General features: G+C 40.3%; 1 protein-coding gene across 4 annotated transcripts in view; it reads left to right on the top strand.

The window, feature by feature from the left end:
* Window positions 1–25,870, top strand: part of ZFYVE9 (zinc finger FYVE-type containing 9) — a 186,278-nt gene that overhangs the window by 46,564 nt on the left and 113,844 nt on the right. For 3 of the 4 annotated variants that reach the window (XM_056815137.1, XM_056815134.1, XM_056815135.1), the window contains exon 2: window positions 11,154–11,258. The exons of the other annotated variant lie outside the window; for it this stretch is intronic. The gene's annotated coding sequence lies outside the window, so the exon portion shown is untranslated. The remainder of the gene's footprint in view (window positions 1–11,153; window positions 11,259–25,870) is intronic. 4 annotated transcript variants of the gene reach the window in all.

The following is a 25,870-nucleotide window of genomic DNA, read 5'->3' as shown; positions in this document are numbered from 1 at the left end:
CAGCAAGAAGGTGATAAATGCTTGTTTACACAAATATATGGTAGAAAATGGTAGGAGAATTTTATAGGTTCTTTTACTGAAAGATGAAAATTTAAATATGATTACCTACTTACAATATAAGATACTTTTCAACTGGATAATTAATTACAGGTGCTATATTAGATAATAAATGTCTTTAAAGTGCCATACACATGAGGCTTCATTTTTTACAATGTTTATATATAAACTAATCTTTGTAAGTAGGGAATCTCTTTAGATATGACTCTTTCTGCCACTGGTATATCGACTACATTCTCACAGAAGCTATAGAAAGTTGTTTATGAGGGTAGTCAACCAGTTCATCTCAAAATCCTTTAGACTAAAGAATAGTAACTAAGTGGAGGATAATTTTATTTTATTTTATTTTATTTATTTATTTATTTATTTATTTATTTATTTATTTATTTATTTATTTTTGGGAGAATAATTTTAAGTGGAAAAAGTTTTAATATTGTAATAAGAGACCATATAAGATTTGTTTCTGCTGGACATTTGGGATGGTCCATGATGCTTTCAAGATGGCCTGTGATATGCATAAACAGAGCATGCTTTTACACAACTTGGCATTTGTGCTGCAAGAACACAGATGGCCATAATATCTTGACCACATGCTTAGAAAGCTGATGAAGTACAATTAATCACAGAGTAGCAGAGAGGAAGGAGGGAACAACTTTTGTGCAACATTCAGAATGCTGATGAGAGTGTAGTCTTTCATCTGACTGTCTTTTGGAAATTAACTTGCACTCTTTGAACTTTTGTGACACTTTGGAAACAATTTGATGATGGGCTGAGGAACTATAAACACATTGCACTTCATCAGAAGGGGTCACAGTTTGCTGTAATCACTGTAGGGACCCCAAAATCTTTGTGCACAGGGTTGTGATGATTTCAAATTGCTGAAGAAACAAATCTATAATGCTTCAAACATGTACATTTTTGTTGTCACTGAGGAAAGACATATTTTTAACAAAATTGGGCATTTATTTGCTGCTTAAGATGCCATTAATGATCCCCTTGGGAACCACTGATCTATGAGAATAAAGCTTCTCCCTAAAGTTTATCTTAGCTGCCCTAATTCTTTTGACTGCATGTGTTCTTTGAATTAAAAAAAATTTTTTTTAAACCCTTACCTTCCATCTTAGAATCAATCCTGTGTATTGCTTCCAAGGCAGAAGAGTGGTAAGGGCTAGGCAAAGGGGGTTAAGTGATTTGCCCAGGGTCACATGGCTAGGAAATGTCTGAAGCTAGATTTGAACCTAGGACCTCCCATCTCTAGGCTTGGCTCTCTATCCACTGAGCAACCAAGCTGCCTCCAACAGGGGTTCTTTTGAAATGTGTCTTTTGGTTGATATGGGGATCCTAAGAAAGGCAGAAGCAAGTCTCTTCTCCCAAGAACCTGATATTCAAATGAAGGAGATAATATTTAAATGATGATCATATACAAGATATTTACCAATAATCTTGAAGGGGAAGATTTTAGCAGTCAGGTGAACCAGGAAAGGTCTTCTCTCAGTTCTAAATCTTGTCATCGTAAATAACTTTACCTTTCCAAGCCTCAGTTTTATCATTTATACAGAGGAATAGAGATTAAATTGTAGAAAGCATTTTTAATGAGTTTACTGTGTGCTAGGATAAGATACTTGACTACCTATCTTACTAGGTGGTCGTGAGGAAAAGGCTTTGTAGACCTTAAGATGATATATTAATATAAATATAATGGCTTTTTCTAGCCAGGTGTGTCCTTAGGAATAGATTGGACCAGGAAATCATTGCTGATGAACTGTAGCAACCTCCTTGCTCACATCCTCTGTGTCTCTGTTGCCATTACAGTTCTTTAAAGGTAGTGTTATGTCCTTGTATCATCTTTCCCAGTACACAGGACTAGGAGGCCAGTCAGTAAGGAGACAGTTAAGATACACAGAAAGGCAAAAGACTGCCCGTCCCTCATAAAATTATCAATTGAATAATGGGGGGAAACAGCAAGCAAACAAATGTGTTTGGAAACAAGCTAGAAGACAACTAGGAAATAGTAGAGGGAAGGCACCAGAAGTAAGGGGACCGGGAAAGGCTTCCTAGAGAAGATAAAAGGCAACTAGGAAGAGGTGAGAAGGGAGAACATTTTAGGCATGGGAGACCTCCAGAGAAAATACCCAGAGGTGAGAAATGTAAGGAAGCCAGCATCACGGAGGAAAGGGAAGAGATAGGTAGGGAGGAAAGGAAGTACAAAATACAAGAATAGGAAGTCAAAGGGCTTTGAACACCAGAGGATTTGATTCCTGGAGGTGATGGAGAACCACTGAAGTTTATTAAGTATGTGGGTGGCATGATTGAACTGGCACTTTAGGAAAATCACTTGGGCATTCAAATGGAAGATGGACTGGAGTGGGGAGAGACTTGAAGCAGGTAGACCAGCAGGCTCTGGCAGTAATTGGGCCATGAGGCAATAAGAGTGGTAGCAGTGTCAAAGAAGAGAAGGGGCCCCACTCAAGAGATATAAAGGCGAGACAGTAGATCAGATATGGGGGGGTGAGAGGGAAGAATCATGACTGCCACTTAGATTGTAAGCCTGGGGGACCGAGAGGATCACAGACAAGAACAGGGAATTTAAGAGGTGGTTGAGGATGAGTTTGGTTTGGTTAAGTGCCTACTATGTGTCAGGCATTATATGAGATGTGAAACTGGAGGTCATCACACAGGTTAGGACTGGATAAGGAGATTTGAGAACCCTGAACATAGAAATGATAATTAAATCCAGGGGAGCTGATAATACTGAAGTAGTATAAAGAGAGAAGAGGATCCAAGAAAGAGCCTCCTCCCTCCCCAGTGCCTGTGGGGCACCCACAATTAATGTGTGACCTGGAGGAGGATCCAGCAAGAGACAGAGAAGGAGCAGTCTGATAGGCAGAAGGAGAATTAGGCGAGTAGTGCCCAGAGGAAAGTACCAAGGAGAAGAGAAGGGTCATCAGTGTCAGAGGCTGGATAGAGGCTGAAGGAGAAGTGTGGAGTGCAAAAAAGGCCACTGTTGTCTAAGTCAGAAAACATGGGTTTGAGATAGGGCTTTGGCCAGCTCACTGGAGCCTGAACTAGTTTATTCAAAATGGGAAAACATTAATTCTCTGCTTTCCATTTCCAATGAATTCCCAGCTCATCTTCTTGATTTTCTTTTCTCCTTTGAGTTTAGCCAGGATTTAAAAAATTGTCCTTGTCATCAATCTCTCTTCTTCGGTTGTAAACTCTTCCAGTTCACAGATTTCTACAAATTGCTTGCATTTAATATTTTAAACATCATCTTTATTCTTGTCATTTTTCTTCTCAGATATATTTTTTTGGTACCTTTTGGCCTTCTCTTCATTTTGTTATATTTCAGTTTTTAACCTTCCTTCTCTTCTATGCCTCAGGAAAAAAGAGTTTTTCAAATCCCCTAAAAATAAGGAAACTGAAGCCCAGAGAAATTAATGACTTGTTCAAGGTCACACAAATAGTAAGTAATAAGTAAATGAGATGGAATCAAAACTCATGTTTTCTCACTTTTATCTTCCTGTCTTTCAAATGTCCGAATTGGAAAGTTACAAAATAATTAACTGAACTTTTAAGCAATGAAAACTCATGTCCCTACTTTTTACTTATTAACTAACCCTTGATTCCTTATCTCCTTGGGGAAACCATCATCTTGATTTTAAATTTCAGTTACTTTTAACATTCAAATCCTGAAAATCAAAATATATGATAAAAATATAAGAAGTAAAAAATAACCTTATTTTTCTCAGACATGAGTCAGAAGAGACATTAAAAATACAAATTTCTAGAAAATACTAGTTTCTAACTTGCTGATGTCATGTCCTTATCTTCTATTCATTTCTCAGGTCCTTCCAGTCTGGTGGCCAAATCTACTCTTTACTGAAACAATACATTTCAAAGGGACTGATCTTGTTGCTAAATCCATTGGCCTTTTTTTCAGTGTTCATCTTCTGTGGCCTTGTGGATCCACCCCCTTTTTCTTGCCACCTTTTCCCTTAGCTTTCTTCAGTGCCCTTTCCCTTCTTCTCTGATTGTACTTTCTCTGTATTCTTGCCTGTCTCAGCTCCCACCTTTTAAATATAAATATCCCTCAAGGCATAGTCCTTTCCCATCTTCCCTCTAGCCTTCCTTGATTAGACCATCTACTTCCAAAGCTTTCATGATCATCTCTAAAATCTTGTCTTCCTTCAAAGATCCCTCCTGACCACTTCGTTGGTTCGTCGTGAGCTTTTCAGATTATTCCAATATCTTCTCTTCATTTTTAGGTGTAGTTTCCAGGTCATGTGTGATCTTGACTACATAGAGTTCCTTTGGTATTTGAAATATTTTTTGTAGGTGCTTGCAGGACTTTTACTTTGATGTGAGAGCCATGGATTTTGGCTATGGATTTCCTCTTCTGGGGTTCTTTTCAGGAGGTAATCTGGAGATTCTTTTTCTCTCTAGTTCTAGTGGATCTGGATAGTTTTCATTCATGGTTGCTTGAAATACAATATCCACACTCATGGTTTTCAGGGAATTAAATGTTTCATTAATTATCTCTTGGCCTGTTTTGGGATATTAGATATCTTTCATTGTCTTTTATTTCTATGTTCTAATCTTTCATTGGTTTTTTTATTTTATTCTAGTTTTCAGGGAGTCCATTACTTGGGTAAAGTTTGCCACTTTCTCTTCCAAGTTGTTTATTCCTTCCAGAGAATTTTCTTTTCTCTTTTCTCCAAGGATTTATTTAATATATTATCTCTTGCTTCATTTCTTCTAGGTAGCCTTTGTGGAAAATCCATTTTTGTCCTTTGATTCTGTGTTTGCAGGTGTTATTTAGTCTAACAATGATGAAGTATTGGTACACATGCCCAACTGGCATTCTGGGAGCTGCTCTGTTCCCCCTCTTCCCAGCACCTGAGGACATTTTTTGCTTGCCCCCACTTCCTTTTTGCAAGCACTTCCTCCTTCCAATCTCTTGGGTAATGGGAGGGGGATTAGAATTTACAGACAGCTTGAATTTGCCCTCTGTGTACTCAAAGAAAACCTTCACCAAGGCTAAATTAGTCTCTATTTCTTTGGGGGGAATCTGTAGATGAACAGTATTCGATACTGATTGGAGTTTAGTTTTATTCATCTCTCCAGCTTTAGTTCCTGAATTTTGGAACTTTGTGCTAGGAACAGTCTGTTTCTTGCTGCACTTTTGGGTGGATTGTCTTGCCCAGGAGTACCTTCAGGTTCCTGTGCTGAACTTGTCCCTCAGCTTTTACATATCCCCGCCATCCCCCCTGGCCTGGGACAGACTGAATGCTAGATTGCCACCTCGGAGCTCTCCCCTTCCCTTTTTCTCAGGGGGATCTGTTGGCCTTGGAGGCAAGGGCAAGGACCTGTTTTCTGATCTCACTGGAAGACTACTATCTTCTGGATTCAGTTTTTTTTTTTGTTTTTTAATTTACCTTCTGTCTTAGAACTGATACTAAGTATGGATTCTAAGGCAGAGGAGCAGTAATGGCTAGGCAGTTGGGATGAAGTGACTTGCCTGCGTCACATAGCTAGGAAGTGTCCATTTGTAGTACAAAAGAGGAAGATTTAAAGTTCCCAACTGATCATAAAGTTCTTGAGACATATGGGTCATTTTTCTTCCTACCACATTCTTTACAAATTAAAAATTGCTTTGCATGAGGTTAACAGATTTTAAGATACTTTTAACTTTCACAAAAAGATTGTTTAACTTTGAATTTATAAACTGCATGATCAAATACATATACACAAATAGTTTCATGACACAACTCACTGCTGTTTTGAGCTTATGCCAGCTGATGTTAATGGATGCAGATCACACCTGTATTAACATTCGTTACATTTCAATTCATGTTTTATCTAATTTGTTCATTCCATATTAAATAAATGCTCTTCTGCATTCCTTGTCAGAACTTTCATCTTGCTTTTGACTTTGGTTTGAACCTCAATTTTATTGAATAATTAGACCTATTATATAAGAACTGTGTCTGAAAATATTAAATAATTTTGGCCATTGCATGGTGGACCTCCTTCCAGAATCATCTCATAACCCCCTCCAGACTCTCCTCAGGGCTGTTACTGACCTATAGTTTGGAAACTAGACCTTTTTACAAACACCTTTCCACCTTGACACACTCATCTAATATGTTGATTATATATTTCCTTGATTAGCCCTTACATCGAGTGCTTTAGGCCATCATTGAAAATATGATGCGGCCTACTCATGCTTCTCGTGGACCTCTCCTTGGCCCTTTGAGTCTTATATTTTAATTCCATAGATTTATATTGTTGCAATACATCCAGCCACGGAGCTTCATAGGAAGAATATTTATGTTGAGAAGACTGGAGAGAGCTGCTAGGTGGTTCAGTGGATAGAATCATGTCTAGAGTTGGGAAGTCCTGGATTCAGATATGACCTCACACATGTCCCTAGCTATGTGATCCTGGGCAAGTCATTCTGCCTTAGAATTGATACTTAATATTGACTCTAAAACAGAAGATAAAGGTTTTTTTTTTAAAAAGAAAAGAACTGGAGAAATGTGAGATCAGAAACACTATGCATATTTCCAAATGAATTCCAGCCTAATTTTTATATTAATTGTTCTTGACATTATGCTGGTGGCATGTTTTAAAAAGAGAACAGTTTTCCATAGAGTTATCAAATACTGTTACTTCATTTTATCCTCATAACAGCCCTGAAAGATGGGTCCTGTTATTATCATTCTCGCTTTATGAATGAGGAAACTGAGGCAGGCCGAGGTGAAGTGATTTGTCCAGGATCACAGAGCTAGTAAGCATCTGAGGCTGGATTTGAACTAGTCTTCTTGACTCATGTCTGGTGCTCTCTCTGCTGTGCCAATGTTTGTAGGTGATGAAATGAGTTCTGTCTCAGATGTCCTCTTGGAAGTGGCTTTGTCCTGTGTGTGCTTGTGTGATGTCTCTCTCCCACATTTATCTATCAGCTGGTTGTCGGAGTTGGCCAGAAGCGGTTGATGATGGTGTTGAGGCATGTGGGTGACGTGTCCACAGGGATTCCTGTTCTCAGTATGTGTGGTTTGAAAACAGGTCCTGTGGCCAGGGGGACGCTTTTGTTTGTGAGGCTCTTGGGGGCAGGGGAGTGGGCTGTCTCCTTTAGGGGGACGCTTTTGTTTGTAAGGCTCTTGGGGGCAGGGGAGTGGGCTGTCTCCTTTAGGGGGACACTTTTGTTTGTAAGGCTCTTGGGGGCAGGGGAGTGGGCTGTCTCCTTTAGGGGGACACTTTTGTTTGTAAGGCTCTTGGGGGCAGGGGAGTGGGCTGTCTCCTTTAGGGGGACACTTTTGTTTGTAAGGCTCTTGGGGGTAGGGGAGTGGGCTGTCTCCTTTAGGGGGACGCTTTTGTTTGTAAGGCTCTTGGGGGTAGGGGAGTGGGCTGTCTCCTTTAGGGGGACGCTTTTGTTTGTAAGGCTCTTGGGGGCAGGGGAGTGGGCTGTCTCCTTTAGGGGGACACTTTTGTTTGTAAGGCTCTTGGGGGTAGGGGAGTGGGCTGTCTCCTTTAGGGGGACGCTTTTGTTTGTAAGGCTCTTGGGGGCAGGGGAGTGGGCTGTCTCCTTTAGGGGGACACTTTTGTTTGTAAGGCTCTTGGGGGCAGGGGAGTGGGCTGTTTCCATTGGGGTCTGAGAGGAGAAAGTGATCAAGATGGTGTTAGTGCTCCTTTGACGGACATGTGCTGCCTGCTGCTTCTCCCTCGGGGGAGCTGGCAGGCAGGCCTTCCCTGAGAAAGTAAGTGGCTTTGGGGTCCTCCCCAGACAGGGTGAGGCAGCGAAGCTAGGACGCGTTAGCTCCCAGGCAGACTTTTCATCATCTGCACCAGGCTTCCTCCTCAGACTCTATGTTGTCCTTATAAATTCCATCACATTTGATCTGACAGTTTCAGTAGTGGAGTCTTCCATTCCTGCCTATTGTCTCTCCCGGTTTTGGGCCAGCTGCAAATTTGATACGCGTTCCTTCCATCTATGTCTTTATCTTCATCAGAGACAAAACTTAGTAGCACAGGCCTAGACATCCTTCCAAGTTGTCTTCTTTCTTGGGCATCAGCTTTCTTAGTAAATCGAGGGGGTTGAGGTGGATTTCTAAAGCTCCTACTCGTTTCATAAACATTATCTTTTATTTGATGCATTTCCTCTGTGGAAAGAGCTATGGATTTTACAGTCTGAGGACCTCCACTTGAATCTTGCCTCATTTGTATTTGCTTATGTGATACAGGGAAATAACTTTTAATAGTATTGTAACTTGTAATACCAGTTATATAGTCTGTAAAGCACTTTACAAGTATTATCTAATTTAATCTCATAGCAGTCCTGGGAAGGGTGCTAATATCACCCCCATTTTACAGATGAGGAAACTCGGGCACCAAGGTTTTTTTTAAAGCCCTTATCTTCCATCTTAGAATCAATACCAAGTATTGGTTCCAAAGCACAGTGTGATAAAGGCTAGGCAATTGGGTTAAGTGACTTGCCCAGGGTAACACAGCTAGGAAGTGTCTAAGGTCAAATTTGAAATCAAAACCTCCTGAATCTAGGCCTGGGGCTCTCTCTTCACTGAGCCACCTACCTCCCCAGTAACAAAGGTTTTAAGTGACTTACTCAGGGTCACACAGGCAGTAAGTAGCAGAAATCAGATTTGAATTCAGATCTTCCTGTTACCACGTCTAGCACTCTGTTCACTGGGTCACCCAATCTTTTCTTATCTGCTCCAGACTGTAGATTTCTCAAGTCAAGTCTATAAGCATTTATCAAATGCTTGATATGTGCCAGGCACTCTGAAAATGTATAGAATTGGGATGTGGAACGCCCTGTATGAAGATAAGAGGCAGACATCACTTCATCCTAGAGTCCGTGGGAGTATGCAAGATGTGGAGGGCCAAACCGTTATGAGCCAAACCAAAGGGTTTGCGCTTTTTCTTGGAGCTGATAGGAAGCCACTGGAGTTGAATCAGGATGATGACATGCCCAGACCTGGGCTCTAGCAAGGTTATTTGGACAGCTGAGTTGAGGATAGATTGGAGTAAAGAGAATCCTGGGCTAGTGGATGGAGGAAGGAAACAGAGAAGGGGGCAGCAAGTGATTTCCTTGTCACAGTGGATAGAGCGCTGATCCTAGAGTCAGGAAAACCCATATTCAGATCTGTCCTCAGACACTAGCTTTGTGATCCTGGGTAAGTCACTTTACTCTGTTGGCCTTTTAAAAGAAGGAAAAAAAGAAACAGGAAAAGAAATTCAGATGAATAAGAACCAGAAGAGCGCTGTGTAACAGAAACCTAGAGAGAGATAACACCTCACATTTCACAGTGGCTAAAAAGACCAAAAAGGAAAATGATAAATGTTTGGAGGGGGTGGGGTGGGGGTTGGGACACTAATGCACCATTGGGGGAACTATCACCTGATTCAGCCATTCTGGAGAGCAATCTGGAACAACACCTGAAGGGCCACAAAACTCTGCAGAACTTTTGACCCAGCAATACTACTATTGGGATTCTCTTCCAAAGAGAGCAGAGACAAAAGGACCTACTTGTACAAAAATCTTTTTAACAGACCTTTTTGTAGTGGCAAAGAATTGGAAATTGAGTGGGAATCCATTGTTTGGAGAAAGGCTGCACAAGATCTGGTATATGGCTGGAATGGAATACTATTGTGACATAAGAAATGATAAACAAGATGAGCTAAGAAAAACCTGGAAAGACTTCTATGAACTGATGCCAAATGAAGTGAGCAGAACCAGGACAACACTGAATTCAGTAATGGAGATAACATGATGATCAATTAAAGGACTAAACTTATCAGCAAAACAAAGTTTTAATAAAACCCCAAGTTTCATGATAAAAAAAAAAAACCCAACTGTCCCCAGCCAAAGAAGGAACTGTTGGAATCTGATGGCAAATCAAAGCATGCCCTCTTTCATTTATTTCATTCATGAATTTTTTTTATCGTATGTGTGATATTGTCTCCAGTTATATGAGGAATATGAAAACATATATTGCTTTAAAGCTCAGCTATAGCCTATATCAGGCTATTTACCAGCTTGGGGGGGGGGGTAGGAAGGAAGGGAGGGAATCTAAATGGCAAAATGTCAGAAAACAATTGTCAAAAAATTGTTCCTACATATAATTGAAAAGAAAACCTGAAAAAATAAAACTAAAAAAAAAACAAAACTTGAAAAAAAATAAAACTAAAAAATCAAAACCTAGAAAGAGAAGAGAATCCAGAAGAAGAGAATGATTGACAGGGTTGTCAAGTGAAGAAGTTGTACTGGATGGAACCTAAGCTTTCTTCTAGCTCCAAACCTTGTAGTTGATTACATGTCGAAGATGGCGGTATTTTCAGCCATAAATTATCATCTTTTTAAAAAATCCTAGACGAGGTTAGACTCTTAACCCTTAGTAACTCTGATATGTGAATCCGTGGTGGGCATTCAAGTAGGGCGTTACGACCCTATGAATATCAGTACATATTTAGGAGGAAAGAGGTTTTGAGCAAGACCTTTCCGTTTGTATTCCTTTGCTGGCAGGAGGTCATGTTGGTGTTAAGATCAGATGCTTCCAGACAGAGAAGAAGACTGGCATCACAAGAAAGGCCACGAGGAGGAAAACCAGTTGTTTGGCAATAAAATTCACAGCAGGAAGCTTTTGAAAGGGAACACAAGCATTCTGTGTGTGCAGGCTCATGCTCACAGCTGCCATTCTTGTTTAGCAGCCGCTTTGTTAGCTCTCCATTCTTGGAAGGCCCATTGTAATATAAAATAATTGACTTTGTGGTTGTCGTTTCCTGAATTAGCAGTCCAGTCAAGGTCACTGGGGAGACAATGACTGCCTTGGTCTGTACTCCTACTACCCAGCGGAGAGCAGCCGAACTGGGAGCAAAAGCATCAGAACTGCTCATGGACTCATGGGACCGTTGGCCCTTTTACACAATAAACCAGGTTTACTCCTAGATTTCATGGCACTTAGATCTTTGACTGGGAAAGCATAAGGGTTTGCGTCCCCAAACTCTTGTTTGCGTGGCACACGTCGGACAGATGTCAGAAGACTTTAGCAGATGTAACGGGCAATGTGTTTTCCCTTTAGGAGCAAACTGAACTCAGTGAACCAGCAAGACGGCCGATGGGGCTCCTGACACCATGCAGAAGCATAGAGGCTTTTTCTTATCTCGTGTGTGAGGGAGGAAAAAAGGTAAGAATCATGATTTCTAATTTCCATATTTTATTCAGGCCACACGGAGCAGTGCAGACCGCGTTTACAGTCTCAGCATCAGTTCTGTCTTCAGCAGGCTTCCTAGCTCACATGATCACGAAGGGCTGTTTTTGTCTAAAACTTGCCTGCTTAAACAGGCAGCGCCTTTAGGTGCCAGCCAGATCCATCATTGACTTGTGCACAAGCCTACTGATCTATTACTCTAGGAGGAGAATTCACTCTTGCCTACAGTCAAAGAGCTTTTACTTTTGCTTAGCCTTGTTCGATGGTGAAACTCTACAGGGTTGAGGAGGCCTGGAGGGGGCCTCAGGAATCTCGGCGGTCCTTAGTTTCTAAGCTTCTCCGAATGTCCACATCAGTAAAAATATTTGAGCAGCGCCCCCATATGTCTGTGTATTACTGTAGGAACAATTGTGCACATTAGAAAACTTGTCAAAAAGATGAAATAGAGAAATATTTCAGGGGGAACAGGATGTGGGGAGTAGCAGTAACGGTGCTAGAATGGGGGGGCGAGGCTGTGAGCCAGGCACCAAACTCCATAAGGGAAATCTGGGGAGGAATTGATTGCTTTGCCCTCTAGTCAGAAGGAAGAAGCTGTTTCCTGGGCCCTCCTCTCCTGCCTGAATGATCTCTCCATGCCTTTGTCAGTACCCGTCTGCTTAATTCTTATATGCTGCTGGCTCCTCTGTCTCCATCCTCAGCTCCTGTTTCTCCCGAGCTGCCTTCCATCGCTCATCACTTACTGCCTATTGGACATTGCAGACTGCCTGTCATGGAGGCAACTCACGAGGTCCCAAACTCTCTTTGCGCCCAGATCCTGCCCTCTTCCCAACATCTCTGTTTCTGACTAACGTTCTTCCCCTCTCCCAGGTCCTTGAGCTCAGCAGCATCCTTAATTCCTCACTTACTCCATCTAAAACAGTCTGGCTATTTCTACCTCCTTCTGCATCACTTACACGCTCACTGCCTTTGTTTGGCCATTTGTCTCTTGCGTAGATTAGTGCAGCAGACCCCTAACTGGCTTCTCTTCCTCGAATCTCTCTCACTCCTGTCCGTCCTCCACACTACTGTAAATGATGTTTCTTAGGAGCAGATAGGATGGAGCAGGCCTGGCGTTGGGGGGACCTGGAGTGAAATCTGACTTCAGACACTTCCTCCCTGGGTGGCCCTGAGAAAGTCACTTAACCCTCCCTCCCCCATTGCCTAGACTTTACTGACCTTCTGTCTGGGAACTCTTACTAAGGCAGCTAGGACCAGCTTAGTCTACTCGGGAAACTTTCATGGCTGCCTATTGCTCTGGCCTACAATATAAACTACTGTGTTTGTTTTAAAATCTTTTACGGTCTCACCCCGAGCTACCTTTGCTCCTGTAAGTTTCATTATCATCTCTCTGCAGATGATTCCCAGATCTACAGGTCCAGTTCTAACTACCCTTCGGAGCTCTAGTCCCGTATGACCTCTCGCCTTCTGGAATGCTGGCTATCTTGGAGGCATCACAAACACAATTCATTATCTTTGCCCTCTTCCAAACTTCCTTATTATTTTTGAGGACACCCCCAGCCTCCCAGGAAGCAGGCTTGCTGCTTTGCTGTCATCCTTGAGTCCTCCCTTCTGTTTACTCCACATATCCGGTCTGGGGCTAAATCTTATCCTCTGGGCCTTCAGAAGATTTCTCGTATATGTCACCTTCCCTCACTCAGCCACCATCCTGGTGCCAGCCTTCATCCCCTCTTACTTGGACTATTGCAAACTGTTCATCTGGTGGTGCGCCAAATGGTTCAAATGAAAATGCCTAACATTTTCCAAGTTGTAAATTATTTCATTTAAATGTGGTTCATATTTTAAAAATTTGTAGAATAAAGAAATGTAGTACAGAGTCTTGCAGATAACAGCATGTGAGGTCTTGCTGGAGTGCTACTTTTAATTCTCACAGAAGATCCGGTATAAACTCTTCAGAGTTATTTGATAGTTGGAGCTCTATCATGTTCATAACTATGGAGGGCATAAAATCTTATATTTTATAATTATAAACTTTCATTGGAAGCCTTTTGGGGGCAGAAGTTTTCTTTATGGTTACTATAAGCATTTTCTGAATAAATCTAAAAGAATAAATTTGCGAACCAGTGGTTTGTAACATTTTTTTTAAACCCTTAGAATCAATACTTAGTATCTGAGTATCTGTTCCAAGGCAGAAGAGCAGCCTGAACTAGGCAGTGGAGGTCAAGGGATATGCCTAGGGTCACACAGCCAGGAAGTGTCTGAGGCTAGATTTTAACCCAGGACTTCCTGTCTCCAGACCTGGCACTCAATCCACTCTGTGATGTAGCTGCCCCTACTTTTTGTTGTTGTTGTTGTTAAAAAGGGCTCAAACAAAAAATGTTGGAAAGCCCGGATCTGAAAGAAAGCTTTCAGTGCCTAGGGTGCCGTCTGGAGGAGAAGAGAAGCAGAGGATAAGAAAGAGTGGAAGTGTCAGATGTTGAGTGTGAGATCTTAGGTCTGTAGTACTGTAAGATCTAGAGAGCATTTTCTTCATCTTACTACTGCTTTATGGATGACAAAACGCACAGATTCAGTGACTTACCCAAGGTCACACCACAAAAAAGTGGAATTTGGGTCCTCCATCCACATCAGCTGCTCTGCCCACACACTTATTACCAGCCTAGGAACAGAAATGGGCCAGCATCATTGCTTGTGATGATGTCCACCTGGAACACTGGCCAGCGCAAAGGAGGAAGAAGAGAGCGTTGCCCCATTGCCCTGTAGAAACAAAGAGGCTGAGAATCTAAAGAAGTCTTCCAGAGTGGGCTGGGCATGTGGGATCGCCGCCATGCACTGAGAATGAGAGCGTGGAGACAGCTGGGGTCGGTGGGAAGAACACAGGATCTGCTTGTGGAGGCCCGGGCTTCACGCCTTGTGGGAAAGTCATTTCTCCTCTATAACACGAGAGGACTGAACTGTCAGTGATTAATGGGCAGATTTGATGGAGTGCCCACTGTGTGCTGTTCTGTGCTCCGGGGACGTAAAGGATGCTTTCTCCTGTCACGGGCTCACAGATGGACTGGCGGCTGCCTCTCACCCTGTTTCCTCATCTAGAAAACGTCCGCAATAGCAGCACCTCATGGCGCAGGGCTTTTTGAGGCTCTCATAAGAGAGGCAGAGTGAAGGGTTCTGTGAATGCTTCCTATTGTTAGGTCTGTTTTGAGTGCTGGAACATTTAACGGGGCCAAGGACTCGCGTGACTGTTGTCTGGGTCTGTGATCGCTGTGGCTGCGGGCCAGGTGGTAGGGTGGAATTCCTGCAGAATTATGAGCGTTTCCCCCAGGGTTACGTCCTGGGATGACAGTCCTGGGGGTGTCATGTGCACTGCTCTTCCCAGGGCTCTCAAGCGCAGGAGCTCATCCCTGGGAGTTGTCAGGCAGTGAGGACGAGCTGAAGAAGGGCCCGTGATCCGAGGGCTCCGGTTCTTTTCAGTGGGGCCCGAGGGTAGGGGATGGCCAGCGTTATGGCAGTGGTTTGACCCACCTGGTACTTGTTGCCTCCCATGTGTCGCTTAGGGTGATTTGCTGCTTCAGCTGGACTCGCTTGCCTGCCCAGTCAGTCGCAGTCTCTGTTCTCAAAGAGTTTACAGCTTAAGAAGAGAGGACAGAGACAGAGGTGTAGGAATAATAAGTGCTCTCTCACCACAGCAGGCCTTTTCAAACCTCTTGAAACTTCCCATGGCTTCCCCTCATCTCACTCTCTTTGCTGAGAACTTTGCTTCATATTTTGCTAAAAATAATTGAAGCCATTTGTCAAAACTCTTTTCTTCCCTCCTCTTCTCATATTTCCCAGATGCCTTCTGACACTATTTCCTTTTTCATCTGTCTCACATGAAGAAGTGCCCTCTTTCCTTGATAAGGGTAACCCTTGTACATCCACGTGCTCCTATTCCTTCCCTCCTTCTCCAAGAGTTTGGCCCCATCTCACATCTTCAACCTACCTTCAAAGGTTTCCCTGTTTACTGGCTGCTTCTTTACCACAAAGAAATACACTCAGGTCTCCCCAGTTCTCAAAAACTCATCCCCTGATAGCATCCATCCCTGCCAGCTATCTTCCAGTAGCTTTGTTTCCTCTTACTCTCTTCTTAACTCTGATTTCTGACCTCATTATCCAAAGTAAACTATTTCTTAATTGTCAGCTCTGATGGCCTTTTTCACTCCTCATCCTTTTTTACCTTTCTGTAGTCTTTGATGTGGTTTTTGACTTTTTCCCCTTGATATTATTTACTCTCTCCTGGTTCTCCCCCTTCAAATCTGACTACTTCTTAGTCTTCTTTGCTGAATCTTTATTCTGGTCGTGCCCATCTACTAGTTATGGATGTCCTATAGAGTTCTGTTTTGGGCTTCTTCCATTCATCCCTCTATATTATTTCACTTAGTAATCTCATTGACTCCCATGAATTTAATTGTCATCTGTATCCTGATGATTCTTAAATCTATTCTTCCAGTGCCAACCTTACTGTGATGTCTGGTCTCCCATTTCCATCTTGAACTTGAGGTCCTTTAGTCATATTTTTATTTTTTTATTTTTTCATTGTAAGCTATTTATTTAGTCAATTTAGAACATGATTTCTTGGTTACAAGAATCATATTCTTTCACTCCCTTTCCTCCCCCCATCCGTCCTGTAGCTGACATGCAATTCTAGTGGGTATCACATGTGTCCTTGATCAGAATCCATTTCCATGTTGTTGGTGTTTGCATTAGGATGTTCATTTAGAGTCTACATCCCCAACCATATCCCCATCGACCCATGTAATTAAGCAGTTGTTTTTCTTCTGTGTTTCTGCTCCCACAGTTTTTCTTCTGGATGTGGATAGTGTTGTCCCTCATAGATCCCTCCAAGTTGTTCAGGATCCCTGCATTACCACTAATGGAAAAGTCCATTACATTCGATCGTACCACAGTGTATCAATCTCTGTGTACAATGTTCTCCTGGTTCTGCTCCTTTCACTCTGCATCACTTCCTGGAGGTTGTTCCAGTTCACATGGAATTCCTCCAGTTCATTATTCCTTTGAGCACAATAGTATTTCATCACCAACATATACCACAATTTGTTCAGCCATTCCCCAATCGAAGGGCATCCCCATATTTTCCAATTTTTTTGCCACCACAAAGAGCGCAGCTATGAATATTCTTGTACAAGTCTTTTTCCTTATGATATCTTCGGAGTACAAACCCAGCAGTGCTATGGTTGGATCAAAGGGCAGACAGTCTTTTAGCGCCCTTTGGGCATAGTTCCAAATTGCCCTCCAGAATGGTTGGATCAATTCACAACTCCACCAGCAATGCATTAATGTCCCAACTTTGCCACATCCCCTCCAGCACTCGTTACTTTCCTTTGCTGTCATGTTAGCCAATCTGCTAGGTGTGAAGTAATACCTATGACTGTGAAAATGTGGGTTTCAATACTTAAATTGCCTAAAATTTTTTTTAATTGCCTAAATTTTTTTTAATTTTAATTAAATTAAATTTAATTAAATTAAAAAAAAATTTTTTTTAAATTGCCTAAAAAAAAAGATAATTTTAGCATCTTGATTTTAAATAAAAAATAAGTGGTTGCCATGGGAAAAATTCCCAAAATATGAAATACCCAAGTCAGCTGGGCTTTGTGGAGATTTTAATTAATACGAATGAAGGAATTAAGGGAAGGGAGAGAGACAGAGTAAGAGGAAATAGTAGGAAAAGGCTAGGGCCTAGGCCAAATGGCCTAGGCCTTTCTCTTTAAGAGAGAAAACTAAGTCAGTCTTTTATCCACTCACCACAAGATTTTGTCCCAAGCAAAACTCTAGTGTTCAGAGACCTTCCAATTCAGCTTCCAAATTCAACTAAGTTCAGAGGCCCAGCTACTCCAACTAGTCCGAGCTCCAACTAACTACCTAAGTTAAGAGACCAGCTCCTTTTAAAGAGAAATTTCTCTTATGTCACCTCCCCTAAATTTTCACACCTACCAATCACAATAGATGTTTTCTACAGGACTGACCATTCTTAATTCACATCTTATTTAATAAACACCTTCTCTGAATAGACTAAAACTTCACACCTCTTTTGTTAAGTTTGCCTTTTGTAAGCTGCTTGACCTTTTAGTGATTAATTTAACCTTTATAGGTACTTAGTACCCTTTTGTATTAGATCTAAAAATAGACCTAGCTTAAGGTTCTACCTTCACTATAAGTATGATTTGGGGACTTTTTCATTGTTCAGTAAGGAGTTTACAACTTTATCTTCCCCTAAGGCATTGTCTAAGTATGGGTGGAGTAATGTTAAAGTTCCCAATACATTCCTGATGAAGTACCTCCATGGTTTAAATGGGGAATAGCCTTAACCAAATGTTCTAAGGTAGAGTCTGAGAAGTTTTAAGATTCACATTCCTCAGAGTTGTTTTGATTTGTATCTCTGATTATAAGAGATTTAGAATGCTTTTTCATGTGCTTATTAAATAGTTTTGATTTCTTTGACTGAAAATTGCCTATTCATGTCCCTTGCCCATTTATCAATTGGAGAATGGCTTGATTTTTTTGTACAATTGATTTAGCTCTTTGTAAATTTGAGTAACTAGACCTTTGTCAGAGGTTTTTGTTATGAAGAGTGTTTCTTTAGTCATATTTTTAAAAATTAAATATTATTTTATTATTAAGCAAAGATCAGCCTTTTCTCTCTCCTACATGTTTCCCAGCCACACTGAGAAAGCACGTGTTATAATGTTATAAGCACATGTAATTGAGCAAAACAAAGTTTTGTATTGGCTCTTTCTAAAGAAAATATATACATGTGTCTTCATCTGCATTCTGAGTTCATCTCCTCTGCCAGGAGGTAGGTAGCAGGTTTCATCATGAGACCTCAGACATCGTGCTTGGTCATTGTGTTGATCAGAGTTGCCAAATTTTCTTTCTTTGAATTTTGTTTGAGTGAGGCAAAATTAATCTTCTCACCTTCCCCCTGAGCTAAGAACAGAAGAAAAACAAACCCCATTATCAGGTATAGTCAAGTCAAATAAGTTTCCTTGTTTTCTCTGTCCTAAAAAATATTTGTCTCATTCTCTATTTTGAATTCTTTACCACTCAAACAGTGGGTAGCAAGTTTCATCATTAGTCCTCTGGATCCCTGGGTGCTCACTGGGGCAATAAGAGTTCAGCACAATAGTATCTCATCGCTCTTATTCTTTACCTTCTTCAGCCATTCCCTAATGATGGCTATCACCTCATTTTTCCATTCTTTGACACCTCAAAAAGAGATACAGATATTTTTGTACAGCCTTAGGATTGGTTTTGCTTAGGACTAATTTTAATTAATTTAAATAAAGGACTTCTTTAATATACCCCTTTTCTAATTCTCCCTTTTCCCTTGTCCTCTTTCCATTCTGTCTTGCTATTGAGTGAAATGTTTTTCTGTACCCAGCTATGTATGGATCTTCAACCTTCTTTTGACTAGTTCAAATGAGAGCAAATTCCAAGTGTCAGACACTCTTCCTATCCACTTGTTTATTTAAGGAGATGATATTGGCACATAGTAAGTACTGTATAAGTGTTAACTGTTGTTTTTGCTATTCATGCTTACTTGTATACCTTCATTATCTGAGATAATTTTCACTTACTTTATTTGCTCCCTACCACCCTCGACAACCGTATTCTTCTTCCCCTCTGTTTCCATGCTTTTCTTATAATTATCAAGACCAAACAGAACTATTCTCAGGCCTTTTCTAATTGTATTCCCTCTTTGAGTCTTGATGATAAGGGACATAGGGAACACATGTATCATCTTCCCATATTGATATATAATCAGTTTATCTTTGTTTAGTTCTTCATCATTTTCACTCCTGTTTACTTTTCTCTGTTTCTCTTGAATCTTGTATTTGAAATTCAAATTTATACGCAGCTATGGCCTTTTTGTCAGGAATTCTTGAAAGTCCTTTAATTCATAAAAATTCCATTTTTTTCTATAGTAGGATTATATTTAGTTTTCCTGAGTAAGGTATTCTTGGCTGGAAACTGTAAGGGTGAAAAAGGGGTTATTTTATAAAAAGATTGGACTGGATTATTTAAGAATAGGGTTGCCAGGAATTTAATTTATTCCATAGATTTATTTACAAAATATAGAAAGAGTGAAGTAAGAAAATCAGAGAGAGGATAGGGTAAGATATCTAGCCTAAGCACTAAGTAATTTATTCCTGACCCCTGGCCTCAGCAAAGCCAAGGACCTGGGGATGTTTCTCTCAAGAGGTAGGTCTCTCCTGTGGCTAGTCTCTTCAGAAAATCCAGGAAAGGAGTCAGCTTTTTCACTCACCATGTGTCAGTCCAAAGGAAGAGATTTAAGAACAGTTTCACCAGGAATAGGGTCTCAGGTCCAGTCAGCAGATTCTTCACCAGTTTCCAACTCGAACTCAGAATTTCATTTTCACAATCAGGGGAGAGTTAAATTTGATCTTCACAAAGCCTATATCCTTTGTCTTATTGAATATAATATTCCAAATTCTCCCTTGCCTCATAGTATGGCTACTAAAGCTTGTGTGATTCTCACCATGGCTCTTTGATACTTGAATTTTTATTTTTGGCTATTTGAAGTATTTTTTTTTTACTTAGTAGTTCTGGATTTGGCTTATAATGTTTTTGAGATTTTGTATTGTGAAGGTTCATTCAGGAGGTGACCAGTTGTTCTAGGAGATTTAGGCAGTTCTCTTTAAATATTTTTTGATATATGATGACCAGACCTCCCCCCCACTTTTTTTTTTTTTGCTCCATGGTTTTCAAGTCATCTAATAATGCTTAAATTTTTTTCTCTTAGATCTGCTTTCCAGGTCAGTTGTTTTAGTTTGATACTTTCTTTAAAAATATTTTTCTTTAGTTTACTGAGTTTTAATATTTCTAAAAGGAATTATTGACTTCTGTTTGGTTCATTTGAATTATTAGATTAAAATTCTCTGTAGGCTATAACTTAATTTATAAGTATTTATTACATATTTAAAAGTGAACAAGAGAAAGAAAAGGCCTCAAGCCATATATAGTTGACTGTTGCCTTAGCAACCCTCCTCTGAGACCTGGGCCAAAAAGCTGAGAGCTGGGGTCCAGGTCTATGCATACTTACATGCATTGAATTCCCAGGAAAATGTCCTCCACTTCCTCCCATGCTACGGTTTATGCTCTTCTTTATATCCCTTTTCAAAACCCCTCTGATTGAAGGACTCTGACCTCACTCTGGGCAAGAGATGGGTCTTCCAGACCCCAAAAGTCAGGAAACTTTTAGAATAGCTATAGAGTGCTCATGCTCCCCTTTTCTACTCCATTGTTTTAAGAGATAAAGCAACAGGCTTTGAATGAATTCTTATTTAACCAGAGGGTGAAGGAAGAAACAACTTCAACCTTAAGAGTTAATCTTTTTCCCCTTAAAGGGTGGTATTGGAATGCCAAAGAGAGGGGCACAGGCTAGAGAGTTAGATTTCCACAGAATTTTCTTTGTTGCTTGTATAAGTTTCTGCCCTTCGTGTTGCCTAGCTGTTCATTTCCTTTCTAATCTTTATTCCATAGCTCACTTTTCTTTTCTACTCTTCCCCTCAAGTGCTGATTCTATTTTAAAGAAAAATTTAAAACTCTTTAAAAAGCCCCCAAAACCTTTACTTCATCTCTTCCAGGAATTCTAGTTGAATTTGTCCCTAAACATTGTTTTTCTCTGAGGCATTGCTGGTAAATTTTTTGGAGTCATTCTTTTTCTATTTTGTCTTCAGTATCCCTGCCACCATTATAGGTCATTATGACAGGGACCTTTTTAAAATTTACCCATTATTTTAGCCTGTTTGTGGACTTTGAACTTAATATTAGGACTGGGCTCTGCAGCCCTTTTGGAGGTAAGGTCTGGGCAGGGTCCATTGCTGCTTTCTTGGGGATATTGAGTATTTTATGTGATCTCTGGGATCTCAGTGATAGGCTTGAAGGACCTATAAGCTTTTATTTCTCTCATTGTGATCTAATCCATAGCAATGTCTGGTTAGTTTCCCTTAAGTTCTTGCCTTGAATTTGGGGTCTGAGCAGGACTGCTGACCTCTACCCTTTTGACTTACTGGAAAGCTCAGAGGAGCAGAATTGTAGGCTCTCCTTTGGTTTGGGATACCTGCCCTAGTTGAGTGATGGTGAAACTTTTAGAGACCAAATGCCCAAATGGCAAACTGTGTGGAGAGGGGGAAGGGGGCAGCCCTGCCCCACATCCCTCTGGCTTTCTAGTAACAAACTGGTCAACTCTGTGCTGGGGTGATGGCGGCCCCCCCCTCTGGCATGTGTGCTATAGGTTTGCCAACACAGCCCTAGTTATTCCTCTGAAGACTGAACCTGTCATCGTAAGTGATAGCCTGCCTTATACACTTCTCACTTCACCCTGGAACCATGAGCTGAGACTGAGTTGTGAGCTACAAAGCTGGATCAGGGGTGCTCCAGGATGGGTCTGAGACCTTCTCTTGTCCTGGCACCCGTTGTTTCCCTGGGTGCTAGAGTGTGCTGACTGAAGACCCAACCTCTATCTCCCTATGTCAAGTTGGCCTGGAAAAAGGACTTAGTATCTTTTCTGGATTTTCCCCAGATGTAGTCTGGTGCTTTTTTAGATCTGTTAGCAAGAATTTGTGGGGAAGAAATCATTGCATTACTTCTATTAATTACTCCATGATCTAGACTCCTCATTCCCTTTGTAAAAGAGAGAATCTGCAATGCATGCAAAGGACATCATCTGTCCATCAAAAGGAACATTCCATTTGGAATTAATGAATTACTAGACACCCTCTAGTATCCCTTTATTACAACTTCTGATTGGAGAATGGCTAAAAACATTGTGATACATGAATATGGGGAATATTACTGTGCTGTACAAAATGACAAAGGGCCTAAATTCAGAGAAGAACAGGAAAATCTGTATCAATTGATGCATAGTGAAGTAAGCAGAGCAGAGAAGAGTATGTAAGGCAACCACAATGCTGTACAAGGAAAGACTAGCCACTTTGGGGCACGTGCATGTGCTGGCAAATCAAAAGTAAATGCTCTAAAATGATAAAGAACAAGTGTGGACAGGAAGAAGAGATGCGATGTGAGAAGACATCTCCTACATGCACCCTTTTCAGAGATGGGAGTCTTACAGGGGCTACTCATTGAACATTGTTTTAGACTTTTTTTTCTTTATGTATTGATCCATTGTGCTGATTTTTAAAAAAAAATGCTATTTATTACATGGTATGGTTCTCTTACATTGCTATAATGTAAAAAAATCAATAAAAACTTACTAAAAATAAATTTATTCAACAAACATTAAATGCCTACTATTTTGGCTTATTCAGTTAAAATTTTGACTAATTGGAATTTCGAGGCCATTTCAATGAACAAAGAAGACGGCAAGACCACATATTTGGAATTAGTATTGCCTTGTGATGATCATATATATGTCCCATGAGGTGTTCAGTGAATGTGATGGTAGTGGAGCCTCTGTGAACATGAACTCTAACTCTTGCACTCAGACCTTTATCCTGGCTCTCAAATCTTGTTGCCCAGTAACTGGGGAGAGAATGGTGTAGTGTAGGGGTAAAAGCATTGAGTGGCGTCAGGAGACCAGAATTTTACTTGCAGCTCTGTTCTTCTTCCTAGTTATATAGCCTTTCACAAGCCATTTCACCTCTTGGAGCCAGTTTTCTCCTCTATAAAATAGGGACGATAATATTGACATTATTTGCCTCCTTGGGTGGTTTTGAGGAAAGGATTCTCCAAATTATAGAGCTCTCTAGAGATTTTTGGCTTTCTTGGCTTTAGCTGCTCATATTCATTCCCTTCTTGGCCATCAGAGTGATTAGTAAACTCTAAGGCTCTCTCACTTCCAGGATCAAAGATTAAATTCCACGTTTGAGTTTGAAAGCTCTTCATAATCTTCATAATCTAACCCTTCCTGTCTTACCAGTTCTACACCTTCCCTCCTCTAAGAACTCAAAGGTCCACTGTGGTCCTGGCTTCCTGGCTATTCCTTACACAAGACACGATCATCACACTGTACCTGCCTCTGCTTGGAATGCTTCCACTTCTCATATCTCCCTACTGACTTCCCTAGCTTCCTTTGAGCCATTCTCAACCCTTCTTAATGCTTATGCCTATCCTCCTTTTTTAAACCCCTCTCTTCTGTCTTAGAATCAATACTCAATATTGGTTCCAATGTAGAAGAGTAGTAAGGACTAGGTATTGGGGTCAAATGACTTGTCCAGGGTCACCTAGCTAGGAAGTGTCTGAGGACAGATTTAAACCCTGTTCCTCCCATTTTTAGCCCTGGCTCTCTATCCACCCAGCTACCCAGCTGCCTTATGCCTACATCCTTTGAAGGGGCGGCTAGATGATAAAGTGGACAGAGTGCTGCACTTGGAGTCAGGAAGACATCTTCCTGAATTTAAATCTGGTCTCAGACACTTAATAGTTGTGGGACTCTGGGCAAGTCACCTAATCTTCTTTGCCTTAGTTTCCCCATCTGTAAAATAAGCTAGAGAAGAAAATGCAAACCACTGCAGCATCTTTGCCAAGAAAACTCCAAATGGAATCATAAAGAGTTGGACATGCCTGAACAAGAACACTATCTCCTTTTTTTATCCAGCATGGAGGAACTTTTTTTTTTATATATATATTTGCTTATTTTCTCCTCTTATCAGATTGTGAGCTTGTCAAAGGGAAGACTTTGCCCTTTTTTCCTTCCCCAGTGCTTAGCAATGACTAGCACATAGCAGATACTTAATAAATGTTGACTAACTTTGTTAGGTTGATCCTTGGATATTTTGTGCATTTTGTAATTATTTCTCTTATTGTATTTTGTTATTATTACATAGAAGTACTGTTGATTATTGCGGTTTTATGCTGTATGCTGCAATTTTGCAGAAGCTATTGTGTCTATTAGTATCTTTGTTGATTCCCTGAGATTTCCCAAAGATACTACTGTATCAGCAAAGAGAGGCTTTACTTACTCTACCTTCCTTTATAACTTTAATTTCTCTCGTCTTATTGCTGTTGCCATCATTTCCAGAATTATAACAAATAATAGTGAGAAGAATAGGCATCTTTGCCCCACTCTTCTGTTTCCTGGAATAGGTTCTGGTGTATTTCCACTGCATGTGATACTTGCTTTTAATTTTAAATGGAAACTTTTAATGATATTTTTAAAAAAAGACTTTCAACATTCTGGGTGGTTTTGTCAACTATCCTTGCATTTCTGATATAAATCCCAGTTAGTTATAATGAATATTTTCTTGGATAAATTTCAGTAGTCTAGAAGATTTTGCTGAAAATTTTGAGTTGATATTCATGATATTGGCCAGGACCTTTTCCTATCTTTTCCTGGATTGGGTATTAGGGCCTCATTTTTCTCATAAGAGGATTCTGTTAGTGTGTTTTGTTTTTTTCAGTTTTTGAGAACAATTTGTAAAGTATGGACACAGACTGTTCTTTAAAGGTTTGCCTAGGACTTATTGGTTTGGGCAGTTCTTTTACAAATATATTCATTTCCTTTTCTGAGTTTGGTTTAAAATCTATCTGATCTGAAGATAGTTGGGATATTATTGAAGCTATCCCTCTATTTCTTTTCTCTATTTTTATTTCTCTGTTTTTTAATATAATTGTGCATAATATGTTCTGACTTTTTATTTCTTCTATTTTGTGGTTTTTACTTTATTCATTTGCTTTTCTTCTCTAATCAAATTATCTATAGTTTATTAACTTTATTACTGTTTTCAACTTTTGGTTTCATTTTTCATTTTTATAGTTTTTTTTGGAGGAACTGATAAAATAACATCATAACAGAGTCTAAAGAAAGAAAAAAGAAAGACCAGTATAGAGGAAAGAAGACCTACAGGTAGTCACTGAGGGAATAGGAAAACCAGAACACGAACTGTTAAAACATAGAAAGGATAGAGTAGCCAAGAAAAGTCAATGAGCAGTGCCATGTGCTACAGGGAGCGCAGGAGCAGTGAGAACTGAGAAAGGAATCGTTAAATTATGAGGGGCGCTTTCTTGGAGTAGGTGCAGATCTACTCTAGTCAAGGGGGAATGCCCATGCTAATGAGATCTTGGATCTGATGGCATGTAGAAATATCCAAACTGAATGTTCACCAATGATAAAGGAAAATACCATGGCCTCTGTTAATGATCCTAGACAGCTGTTGTACCATTGTGCTTTAAAAATGTCACTGATATCTTTTCTTTTGAAACCACCATCATTTCTTTTTTTTAAATGTAATTAATTAATTAATTTAGAATATTTTTCCATGGTTACAAGATTCATGTTCTTTCCTAGCCCTCCCCTGACCACATAGCTGATGTGCAATTCCTCTGGAAACCACCATTATTTCTGAAGATATTTCTTCTTCTTTCCTCTCTTAGAGCCATCACTTAAAAAGAGAAAGAGAATAAAAAAGAAAAAAGTCAACTAAATTTAATGTGTGCAAGGCTCCATTCCCACAGTCTACCATCTTTTTAAAGAAATGGGAAATATGAATTCTCAAAACTTTCTTTTGGGGCCAAACCATTATAATTTCATAGCATTTAGTTTTGTTCTTTCCTTT

The sequence above is a fragment of the Monodelphis domestica genome, chromosome 2, assembly GCF_027887165.1.
Source record: "Monodelphis domestica isolate mMonDom1 chromosome 2, mMonDom1.pri, whole genome shotgun sequence".
In the NCBI taxonomy this organism is placed as follows: domain Eukaryota; kingdom Metazoa; phylum Chordata; class Mammalia; order Didelphimorphia; family Didelphidae; genus Monodelphis; species Monodelphis domestica.
The sequence above is the reverse complement of the archived record's forward strand: the minus strand, read 5'-3'. Positions and strand labels throughout refer to the sequence as shown.